Here is a 12,287-nt window from a genome sequence, read left to right as displayed (position 1 = left end):
GCCCAACATGAAGCTAAGTGTTGTGTGCAGACTTGGCTCCGTAATGTATCCTCTCCAGTTTATTTGTCCATTTGCAGTTCTGTATGAACAAGATAAATTATGTTGTTGAGATAAAAATGGATGGCAATATTCATTGCATCCGATCATCCAAATCTTTGTTCTAGCTTACAATCCTATTGGTGAGGACGTATATACAAGTTGGCAATCGTATCACAATGGGTGTGTAGCTTTCATCCATACCTGCTTCTTTAATTTTACCTGAGAGTCTGCTACTGATTCTGTGGAGTATGAAATATTCTATCTCAGGCTTGATGTTTTAGTTTGACAATTCCACAAGAAATGTGCTCGTCCCTGCTAATTTCGATATAAGAATCGTATCATTGAACAATCCTTGCCGCCGTATAATTCATTATTGTGACCAGACTGTAGTGTCCAAAATCAGTAGGAAAATAAGTCGTGATGAGCAGTAGACAAGCGAGATCATGACGTACTGCCTGATGAATTATTTCTTGAAACTAAGACTTTTTTGTGTTTTGCTAGTTTGGGACTTTTTTGTGTTTGCTAGTTTGGGCCTTTTTTGTGCTTTTCTAGTTTGGGCCTTTTTTGTGTCTTGCTAGTTTCGGCCTTCTTTATGTTTTGCTAGTTTAAGCCTTTTTTGTGTTTCGCTAGTTTGGGCTTTTTTGTGTTTTGCTAGTTTGGGCCTTTTTGTGTTTTGCTAGTTTAGGCCTTTTTTGTGTTTTACTAGTTTGGGCCATTTTTGTTTGCTAGTTTTGGACTTCTTTGTGTATTGCTAGTTTGATTGGAACGACTCCCTGCTTGCCCACGATAGTAGGGTAGCCCAACACGTACATGTGCTCCATTCTGACGGCAGCGTGCCCCACGCGAGGTGATTTGTTGGCGCGCCAGATGGCGGTCGACAAGAGGAGGCAGCAATCCTCCAGGTGTTCCGCTTGACATTTAAATCGAAGGAAATGTAAGTAGAGGCTGCGCGGGGTCCCGTACAAGTACTCCAACCAACGGAAGGATAACCATAAATTACTTCTTAGTCTCGTGTTCGAATCAATAAGGGACGTGCGAGTTGTGTGACAACTGGAACTTAATGGATTGTCGTCGTCACCAGAACGACCGGGTAAGATATGTTTGTGGTCGCCATGCACAAGTGCTCTATAAATGCCAATGCTTTGTGAAGTTCGGAGCCTAATTTATTATTTTCTCTACATAGGCATTAACTTAAACTATATGAATTCTATGCAGAAATAATAAATTTGGAATATCTTAGAATGAGAAGATGAGCAGAAGTTTTTAATAGCAGCGGTGCATTAGAATGAAACATCGGAGTCGATAAGGTGGAAAATAATGCAGTGACAGGCTATCCATATAGGCTATAAATGGCAATATTACGGAAGATGGGTGCTCGAAAGGTAAAGATAATGATGTGCTAATGCATGATGTACGCAATAAAGGATGTCACCAGGGCAAAACGGTCCACGTCCCAGGTCAATTCAGCTATTTTGGTGCAATCTATAGTTTGACATTATATAATATCACTGAGTTGTAAAACTAAAACTAGTTTGCACAAAGTATTTAGTTTTTTTCTAATTTCACAGAAGTGCACCTTTAAACATTATCTGTGATCACACCTGCTTCAGCGAGCCCCATTTACTTTGAAGCGTGCTGTTTTATTTGAACTTTCCGAGATATGAAACGTGTAGATCACCGCAAATCAATTAGACCAAATTAGTTCATTAATGCGGCGTAATTAGTGGCAATATGGATCCATCTTAATGATTAGTTTCCTCCGTGTGATCACGTCCTGACGGATACATATGTCACTCCGCACCTCCAGGCGGGGAGCGAAGAGAAAGCGCAGTCGGATGACAGAAAGAGCTGTGGGGACGCCTTCTATGTTTGAGATGATTAAGAACCTATGTGTTCAACCAGTAGACTACCTGCATCGTTAATAAGAACATCAAGAACTTCCTACATTTTGTATGCTGTAGGTGGCGTAGTTCAACAGTCAGCAAATAGTTGTATTGAACTTTAAAATTGTGCAATTTCACTAACTTATAAATGTAGTTAGATAACCGTGAAGATTAATACAAGGTAACTTTATATTACAAAGGTCAATTACATCGGAAAAATGAGCTCATTACTTCCCAAAGCTATATTTTCTTAGCAGGAGGGCAGACTAGAATGCGCTATTGTTTAACTTAATGTCTGCTTTGCCAACGGGGGAGGGGCAATTATTGAGGTGTTGATAATAAATATCAAGCTAGAGTTAATGATTGACTGATATTACCAAGACATAAAAACCGTGGGATATCACAGATGTTATATTTGTCATCATTGCTGCAAATGTCGTACGTGACAGCAGTATCCGGATATTGTAGGACTAAAATCTGTACAGTGATACGATATATCTACCGTGTAGAGTCATGACAATAAAAAAGGTCTTTTTGCACTATTCAGGAGCACATTTGAGTAAACCACCCCATTCGAAATTCCGTTAGTCAAATGCAATGTCTTTGTTTCCCTCTTTGATGTAAGCTTTACTGTCTTTCAACATGTTCTCGTGTTTGTGACATGGAGAAATGCCTTCGACCTTCAAAATGTAAAAGTAGTTATCTCCCTGGCAAGCCGTTGGGAAGAGAGCTCTAACCTTTATTTCTGACAGACGGCCGTGCTCACGGCCAGGGCAGGCAAGTCAGAACCGTGACGAACTCGTCAAAATTCTAAAGTGGTCGTTAACGACCCGAGTGATTTCATACTCTGCGGTTTGACACCTCTACCTCCTGTTTAATAACGTTGCTCGGCATGTATGAAAGCAGCTCAAGACAGAGAGAGTTGCGCCAACTCGTGACGGGAATATCGTCTGTACAGGGTGGCTCAGATTCATCAGAACGCGTCAATCGTAGATGATGGATAACAGGAAGCGGTGTAAACATTCCAGGAGTGATAGTCACGACTCCGTACCACCCAGGTATTTCAATGCATAAGAATTCCGACAGGAAGTCTTCTTAATAAGGAGAACTGGGGATAGGACTGCGCCTCAGGAAACTGTAATGTTTGTAACTTTCTTGGTGAAAAGTACGGGAGATGTGTTCCGAATTCTCGCCTACGTTTATGCTTGTGATTAACAAAATGTCCCATGAGAGCCAGATACAGCATATCCATCTCTTTTCAGCTGTATGACCTTGAAAACTGACAGGCTATTCGTCAGCGATGGAAAAGATTGTATTGTGGAAAGAGTACAGCATATAAATTTCCACCATCCATGACAGATTGACAAATGAGTGCCATATTCTAATTTTAGTTCCAAGGCGTCGCCTTAGATGCACTGTTGTAATGAATGTCCTTCACCCTACAAAGTTTTTGGTTTGAAAGTTGTCCGTGTGAGATATTCAACCAACGTTGGGGTACAAATCGTGTGCATTCTATCAAGCCAATGTTGTTTTACATTTGTATATAGCCGCTTCATTTAACAGCTAGCTGTATCGACCAGTCATGCTATTCTGCCCTAATGACAAACGATGTTCATCATAAACTTGGTAACGATTGATGAAATAAAACATGAGGCCCTTGCATGATTCAGGATATTTATTCAGTTAATACCGATCTCACTTATTACTGGTAAAAAGTTCCTACACAGATTTTTTTATCTTATTCACATGGATTTTTGAGCATTAAATAGAAAGCACTTGTTGTGCTTATGTGAATCCGCTGCTCATAAAACATAATACAAATGTAAACATAAAGATGACATAAGATATAACACAAACATAAAATGAAAGTGGCTGGCGCACCAATACCTATAGCGTTAATTTGGTTGGTCAAATCTTCCAGTGTGATGAATAAAGTTGAACACTATCAAAAATACGGCAGTTAGTAGTGTAGAGTGCAGAAAGCCTCTCTAATGTGACTATGTGGAGATGATCATGTGTAGTTTTTGATCAACAAATGTCTGTCAACAAGGAATCTGCCTCAAAGCTGTTAATATTATGTTGAAATGGCATTATGATAATCCCCCAGACTATGACGCGTATCATCCATTAAGTTATGGTTAAAAAACAGGCTTAGTATTGGTTGCAAAAACCATCCACCGGATGACGTCCCTCCCCGCTGTATCTGGTAATCCAGAAGTGACGCCTGCTCATTCAGATCTGCTGTTAGTGAACGGCAGGTCGTCATCGGCAGGTGGCAAATCACTGTCTTCAGAAGACCTTTCTATAGAGACAATCATCTGGGATATGCCTCAGCAGGCAGCCACTCCCAGGGACCCTCACAAACGAGCAGCTCCCGACCCGCTGACAATGACATCGGCGAGCTTCTACATTACATCGCTGTAATTCGTGAGCTTTGAATTGTATTTATCACAACGTAATCAACAACAGGATGAATCAAGTGACTGATAACCCATTGGGAGGATTAGTGTAGCAGCATGATCGGGCAGCAAAGTGCCGGTTTACCTCATCCGGTATTCTAACCACGATGTTGCTTTGCTCCTTTCGTTTGGCTTTTGTTACGTTCTGAACATTTGATGTGCTTCTTAAATTAATCCTCAATAAAGCGCCATCTATAATTGTTAGATAAATCAAATGTTGTCATATCTATAGGTTTAGGGGGCTATTTACTCCATTTATATAACTATTCAGAATTTCATGCCTTTTGTACGTGTGTGTGTTTTCAAATCATGACAAATGTCTACATAAAAGCGTCCATTGAATATACATCTATAAAGTATGGCGACGTTTGTGAATATTGAGTTCATTCTGAAGCTCAATAATAGTACAGTGCAGAGACTGCCTCAGAAGTTAATGCTTTGTACTACAATATAGTTCCTGTGATGTTGTAACGAGTGATCAGAAAGTGGCTGGCCTCAGCGGAAAGAAAACTGCATAACTCACATTTCGAGCAATAACCATAAACTACAGCTTCCATCAATGTCTACGAGTTGTCACATCATGCTGAAAGAAACCATTTTTGACATGTGACAACTTAAGATCCAGCAATAAAATCAGTTCACATGCACTCATTTTATTAGTAAAGTGCAGATGTTATCATTAACCACGACCAATGTAGCTGGATATTCGTTTTTACGACTGCAGATGCAGAACAGAGTGAAAGAGAGAGATGGGTATCATCAAACTGTTGTAAAATAAATAACGTATTCTTGTATAATAAATTACTTAATCTTTGTTGCTTCTGCCATCATCTGTTCTCATAAAAAAGGCAACCTATTCGTTGCACAGGCTTTGTTTCATTTTGTCTATTCTAGGGCCGGTAAAACTTAATATAATGACTAAATTTTGCTGCGCAGCCCGACCTTCACAACGAAAGACTTGAGAGCCTTTCCTTTCTGATTGAAGCTAAAACCCAAGGTCACTGAAATGACGCCACGCCGACGGTTCAAAACATCGTTTCCAGGTCGTTAGAGAAGCAGTTGAAAGAAGCTTATCGCAAACTTTTTATGACTTCGCTTGACGACGCTCGCAATCATAAGGCGTCTTGATTATATTACTTTTCCTATATCTCTTGATGATAATGGTGATGTTGATAGCTTGAGCTATGTCCTCTACATGTTAAAGTCACGGTGGATTCCATGGTCAGGAGGACGATAACGATATAAATCTGCCCAGACCTACACAGTTCCTTTACTACCGGGTCTCAGGTGCCATTCTCGTCCCCAATCTTAAGGTAAGCCATTGACACTGTACGTTTCGGCAGGTCTTTATTATCCCATAAGAACCTATCATAGATATTCATTGCTCCCTAATTTTTGGGCTTGGGAGTTTTTACAGTTGGATTAATTGATAGATATTCACCAAATAGAAAAGACATTTTGATAGTCTCCTTAAAAGAAAGGTAGAACGTTAATTTGGTCTATTAATGAACTATACGCAAAACATGCTCGATCAGATCTCGGTTGAGGTATAACTGTAAGGCCCAATACTTTGAACGTCTCTATCCTTTATTCTTGCCCCACGATTTGCTTCAATTCAATTCAATTGACTTCGACTCGTAAGTCTGCCAAATGACACCCTGCTATTTTCAGCACCAATAATCAGTTTAGAAGAGTCTTGACGAGAACACAATGTGACAAAAGACTTGTTTAACGTTATCCCCTGGAGGTGAAGGCAGGAGAACGTAAACATTCGTCTCCGAGATCAAATAGCAGGTTTACGAGGAGAACCGAAGATCACATCCAAATGAGAACGTCAGGAAGCTACTAAATTTCAGCATTATCTCTGGCAGAGGGCTTTTGAAAATTCCTCTCAAATATATCATCGATATTCAAACTATAGCTCCTTGCTTTGTGCCGCTTCGAAGAGGGCCTGCATGCCTTTTTTTGTTAAGCATTATGGGCTATTTTAATTCACCATTAATATATTCATCGTGAAGCGTTATTGGTCATTTTATTTCTACGTAGAGCGTTATTTGTCAGACTCTATAACTCATCTAACGTTACGTTCTTCAAACCTTTGCTTATTTTTTGTCTCAATGTCAAAGGGCAGTCAACTGCAGTGCCTCAGCACAAAAGGCACTTTCGCACAAAGGCTGATGGGAGATGTTGTCAGTTGGCAGGTGTAACGTTACAGGTAAATATGGCCTTGGAATAAGAAGTGCCAAAGGCCACACGGAACGGTGTGAGAGATGCCTTGTTTTGGAATGAAATAACGCTTATACGACTGAACCGGCCGGTCTACTACGGTAAGAGAAATACTAGTAAGATTCTACGAACTTAACCTAAATGTAATTGTAGTCTAGATAACACAAACTGTACGTGTACGTGTTCATGCATTTGGTTCAGTGAACTTTGATAAAGGTTAGACATCCAGGTAGACGATACTCATAGACAATTCGAACGGTACTGCTGGATAAAGTTTGAAAATGAAAGTGATCGCAATTCAGTTTTAACTTACTGAAAAGCTACTCTTCCACTGGTCTTGACAGGGACTACAGACGCCATGTACAAAATTTACAGATTCACTGCACTGAACGTTCCCCTAGCTAGCTCTTTTCGACAGGCAAAATGAACAGTGGACCACAACTTATAGGTATTTCTGAGTGGCAAAACTGGATGTTCAAAGCCAATTTTCTGGTAATTCTTTTCATGTAGTAAGTTGAATCCTATCCCAAAGTACATTGATATCTCTTGGGTAAAAATGCGATGTGCTTGTTTTGTACCGTAGGCTGCCGCTGCTGGTTACAGCTACATTGTATTCATGGGCGTTACCCGTAAATAAGAGGCGCCTCACGTAGCTTGCAATTGTTTTCAAATTTGAAATTTGAATTTGAAATGATGACGAAAATGTGTTCAGAAATACAGTAAATGTCAATATCAGACAGGTGTTCTCATCCTGAGTTTTTTTTTTTATTTGCCACCCTGAAATAGAATTTGATGCCTTTAATGTCACGTTTTAAGGTAACGTCGGTGACAATAGTAATATCATAGAGTGCATCACGATTAATAATTTATAATCTCGTATTAGATATGATTCGTTTCAGAAATATAATGAGGAGTCGCAAGCTCAAAAAGCTATCTCTACTGTTGCCGACCGTCCTGAATTTACCGTTAACCGTTGCCGGCTCTGCTGAATTTACCGCTAACCGTTGCCAGGACCTCCCCATGCAGACCCTCTTCAAACCGATAGATATCTATGACGCTATGCATATCTACAAGGACGGCAGCAAGATGACTGCTATATACTGTTAAAAGACAATGCATCAATAAATCATCAATAGAAAGAACATCTTCGTTATCAAAGACATTTTTTCAAAGCACAAAACTACAATAAATGAATGCTACATTTAAGTATCAGAAGCATCAGTTGGTGTTTTAAGTCCCCGCATGTGTCAGTGAACACAGAAAACCTTTTGCTCTTCAGCATACAACGAACCTTGTTTCCGAAACATACCTTTCCTAAGATCCTCAATATATGCCGTGTTAGTTGCATAATCGAAGCTTCCGTGACATTCTCCCTAAATGCCGGGCTACCGAAGTTCACACGTGGGGCCTACGTTTTTATGGTCAAAATAACCTGCAGACCCTGAAGGACAAAGGGCAACACATGTCGATAGGTCAAGAACCAGAAGCACGAAAGGGTGGCGTACTGTATCAGGATTCATTTCTTTGGAAGAGTACCAAGTCCGATACGCTCAGAACTATTTTGTGGAAACCAATTTACATAAGGGGCCATTTCTAGATCTTGGGAACGAAAGCAGTTTTATAGTCCATGTGGCATGGAGGTAGTCTCTGAAAACATGAAAATGGCATTATCTTGAGTTATAGGATAGCTGTAATAGTGAGGGTCTTTGTAAAAGCGCGATAATGGTTTCACCTTGAGTTATAGGTGAGCAATAACAGCACATCACCGTGTTCCCGCCTGTCCATTACCGCTTGTAGCAGTCCCGTCCTGCGGAGACCCGACCCGGGAAGGTGCCAGAGGCCGCGACCCTTTGGAGTTTCTGCTCGGAAGTGAGAACTTTAATACATTCACCATTTAAACTCCATTAGTCTGCTGCTGCCCCGTCTACCTAAGGTTATGATCTATTAAAAGAGCCATGTTTGTACAACAATGTTGTGAGTGACAGTATGCACGGGTAATACTTAGTACGGTAGAGGAATTAGTATGTACCTCTCACCTTGTCAGAATGTATGGATTTTGACAAGTACACCTATGCAACATGTATGTGCTTTAAATTTGGGAACATTTCTCTATTTTATCTCTTTCTAAGAGCAAAAGGCTGTATGACATCTCGTTGCGATAGCTTTGAAGGGCAAAGAAACAAAGATATGTTATTCTAAACGTCGCAGACTCTAATATCCATCACTGTCTCAGTCGGCTCTCTAGTAACATAAAGGGGTCAAGGCTTTTACAAAGTAAAGTAGAATTATTCCCTTACGGTAGCTTTTAATGTGCAGATGTAGAAGTTTGTAACTGCAGGAAGTCATCAGGTTACGGAAATAGCAGTAGATATAAAGTAACCTGCTAGGAGGAGGAATTTCATTACGTTTAAGGCTTGGTCATAGTTAGACATGTCTATAATTTGCACCTTTGAAACTTAATATAAATTGATAGAACAACATGGCAGAAGTAACTCCTGAATTGTGTTGCAATGTACAACAGTCTAAAATTCTACCTACCTACAAGTACATGCCTCTAGATAATCTGTAAAAGGGGGGACTTACTATATCGGCACATGTGTTACTTTTTTGGCGCTTCTTGGGTTAATAATTCTTTAAATTGGCATTCATGATTATATATATATAACCGAATAAAATTTGGTAACATTTCTATGTAATAGTAGCACTTGTTCAACGGCACTCTGATAGCATCAGTTAACGAAAATGATTTGAATAAGCTTAAGATAGACAGCAGATATCCATTGCATCAATGTCATCCCATAACCCCAGCTAGTTATTTCACAGCGAGCCATTTTGCCTCTGGTCTCCTGAGAGAATCCCGCATCATCTATCAATTGTAACTATGCCATTTGGACCACATTATTTGCTGGGATGTGTGTCAAACAGAGTATGTAAGTACATTCGTCCCCATTCAGTCTCCCAAGCAGCCGTGACCTCATATATCATCCCAGCAGGACATCCATTACTCTGCCGGACAAGGCCCGAGGGGAACAATAGCCTTCTAAAGTTGGACCTCGGACAAAAAGAATGAAAAAAAAACTTTACTGTAAAAGCACTTTAAGGTAAGAGTTACAGACGTTTACAGGTACAGCATTGATGTATCATAAAGGTTATACGTTGCCAAAAAAATGCGCATTTTTATCGGGTTAACCGGTTAAACTAACGATGGGCGGAGATTCAGAACCTTCCGTCTAAGACCATGGATCCGGTTTTATAACGCCGGGTATTAGGCGATTTTCTGCTGCTAATGTGGCATTCACTCTGTGGCCTTGCAAAGGAGAAATATTAGCGCAGTAACCTTTAGATTTTGCACTGGGCTTTGTGTAATGGATGGCGGTGGTGCCAGTAGCTTAGCGTGTGGAATATTAGAATTTGGCGTACTTAGCATGCTAGACTACCAGGCGCCCGCCATGTTTACTCGCAGATGGCGGAGGGATATCGTCGTCTGCTGGCAGAAGCAGCGGGAGGCCGCAAAACGTGTTACTGTGGTGAACTTGTCTATAACACTTAGCCACAAGGGATTGTGGCCATTAGATACATGCCAGCTGAGGTATACTCGAAGGGTACTGGTGCCGACTGTGTATAGCAGGCATACAGAGAATAAAAGGACATTTTACGTTAAGAAAACTACAGGATGTCTTGACAGGTCTTGCTCACGTTGCCGTATGTATATTACCCCAACAGATCAGATGATTCGTGATACGCCTATTTCAGTGAAATAACAAATGTAGCTATAGGTCACTGCTTTTTGACAGCAAGATTCCTTGAAAATAACATATAAACCAAGTATACGTAGAGTTGGTCAGTTTGATATATTAGTCGAAAGATTTATTGCAAATTCATGCCCGAGGGCTAATTGCAAGTACAGAAGAAACATTTGGTATAAGAACAGGTATTGATACACAAAGCACTACTGTCAACACCCTTTTTTGAAGACAGAGGAAGACAAAAGATCCCACTTTTTCTGTAATTTGTGGGTTTTCGGATGTTAAGAGGAGATTAGTTTTCATTTGTATATGTGTGAAAGTTAGGGTAGACTGTGGAGACTGTGGAGGCTGTCAAAGAGTTCATATTTTAAGCATTTTTGACGTCATGACACAGGTTCGCAGGATATATGCCCCGTGAAACCATGACAGGCTATCTATCTTTATTTTCCTCTATATAAGCCGGATGATCCATGTCATCTGATGCTGCCCACGCCCGACCACGCTTCCTGACCAACCACAATAATGACGTTCCCTTGAACAGGTTTCAATATAAAGGAAATAACCCAGAAAGACATTCGCAGATCCAAAGAGTCTCTCATTTCTCCCCTGTGACGCATTAAGCCCCGCCACGTGCTCGTACCATTTGCGCCGGTTGCCTATGAGTATGAGAAATGTCTCAATCTATCTCACATGAACTGCAGATCTGTCGTTTTTCTCAATCAAATGTGAAACGGAAGAATATATCTGAAGATTAACCCATAATACTGACATATCAATCATTATTCATTCCGTCGGAAATAGCAACCAATACAATACACGCCAATAGAGGGACCCGGGAATACCTCCAGGCGTCTGTAGCAAATAAAGGATGGTAACAATTCCGCTTTGTACGCTAATGTCACTGTCACGACTTGTGAACTTCATAGCTATATATGCTTTATCTTACCTTATATAATATCACATCTACTCATAAAGAAACGCGTAGATTGTCAGCTGTATGATCAATCACAGACGACGTGTAAAACCCATCGCAAACTCAATCCCGCTGACTAGATTCTCTCTGTCAGCGGCCTTCACAATAATTTTGCTGAAACATGGGCGAAGAATGATTTGATTTGAACCTCTGTATTGATTCCCAATAAAATGAATGCGAATTTAATGAATTTGCTTTCGCCTTTGATACTGCCTGATCTTGTTATGCAGCGTAACCAGAGTACAGTGTCATGGAAGAAGGGAGACGCTGCTAAAGAAAAGTCGATGCGCTGGGTACACTCAATTTATCACCACAAATGAAATTTGACCTGAGGGCTTCGGTCAACTTTTGTGTGGCTAAGTATTTCAGTAAGCAGGGGCAAAAGCGTCCGGAAGAAGGTACTTTGTTCGAGGTTGAAATAAGTGGGGATGTCAAATATAAAAAATGCCTCTATTCTGATGAAGCGTTCGGCGTGTCTCAAAGGGGCGTTCTCCGTACATCAATATCGATGGCCTTGCTTTTGACACATTATCTTCCCATTAAGAGCGAACCATGTTTTTAGAAAGAAGAACAACACCTTAAATGGATATGGTTCAGATAGCTTTTCGTCCATTCAAGTAACAGCCTTCAAAGATCAACATGCATATCGATCAAACCATTGCCTTAAGAAAGCTTTTGAAGAAGCAGAAGTGTTGAAATGTTACCCTTTTGTACGTAGAGGTCAAAGCTGTCAACTCTATATTTAGATCTATCTTCTTTTCGCCCCAAACATCAGATAACCTATTCGCTGCTCTGGTCTATGAATCAAACAAACTAATTTAAGAAAATGTTCAGTTCTTAAAGCTTAAAAATTGCACTTGGGTGGGAGTTTTAGCTAAAAGATTTGGGTTGTTGATAAGACGTTTGCTCTTTGTTGTTTGAAACAAACAGTGTACATATCATTCGTGTAAGACTGTAAATG

Source organism: Branchiostoma belcheri, unplaced genomic scaffold (genome assembly GCF_001625305.1).
Source record: "Branchiostoma belcheri isolate BF01 breed outbred unplaced genomic scaffold, Haploidv18h27 scaffold5, whole genome shotgun sequence".
Classification (NCBI taxonomy): domain Eukaryota; kingdom Metazoa; phylum Chordata; class Leptocardii; order Amphioxiformes; family Branchiostomatidae; genus Branchiostoma; species Branchiostoma belcheri.
The sequence above is the reverse complement of the archived record's forward strand: the minus strand, read 5'-3'. Positions refer to the sequence as shown.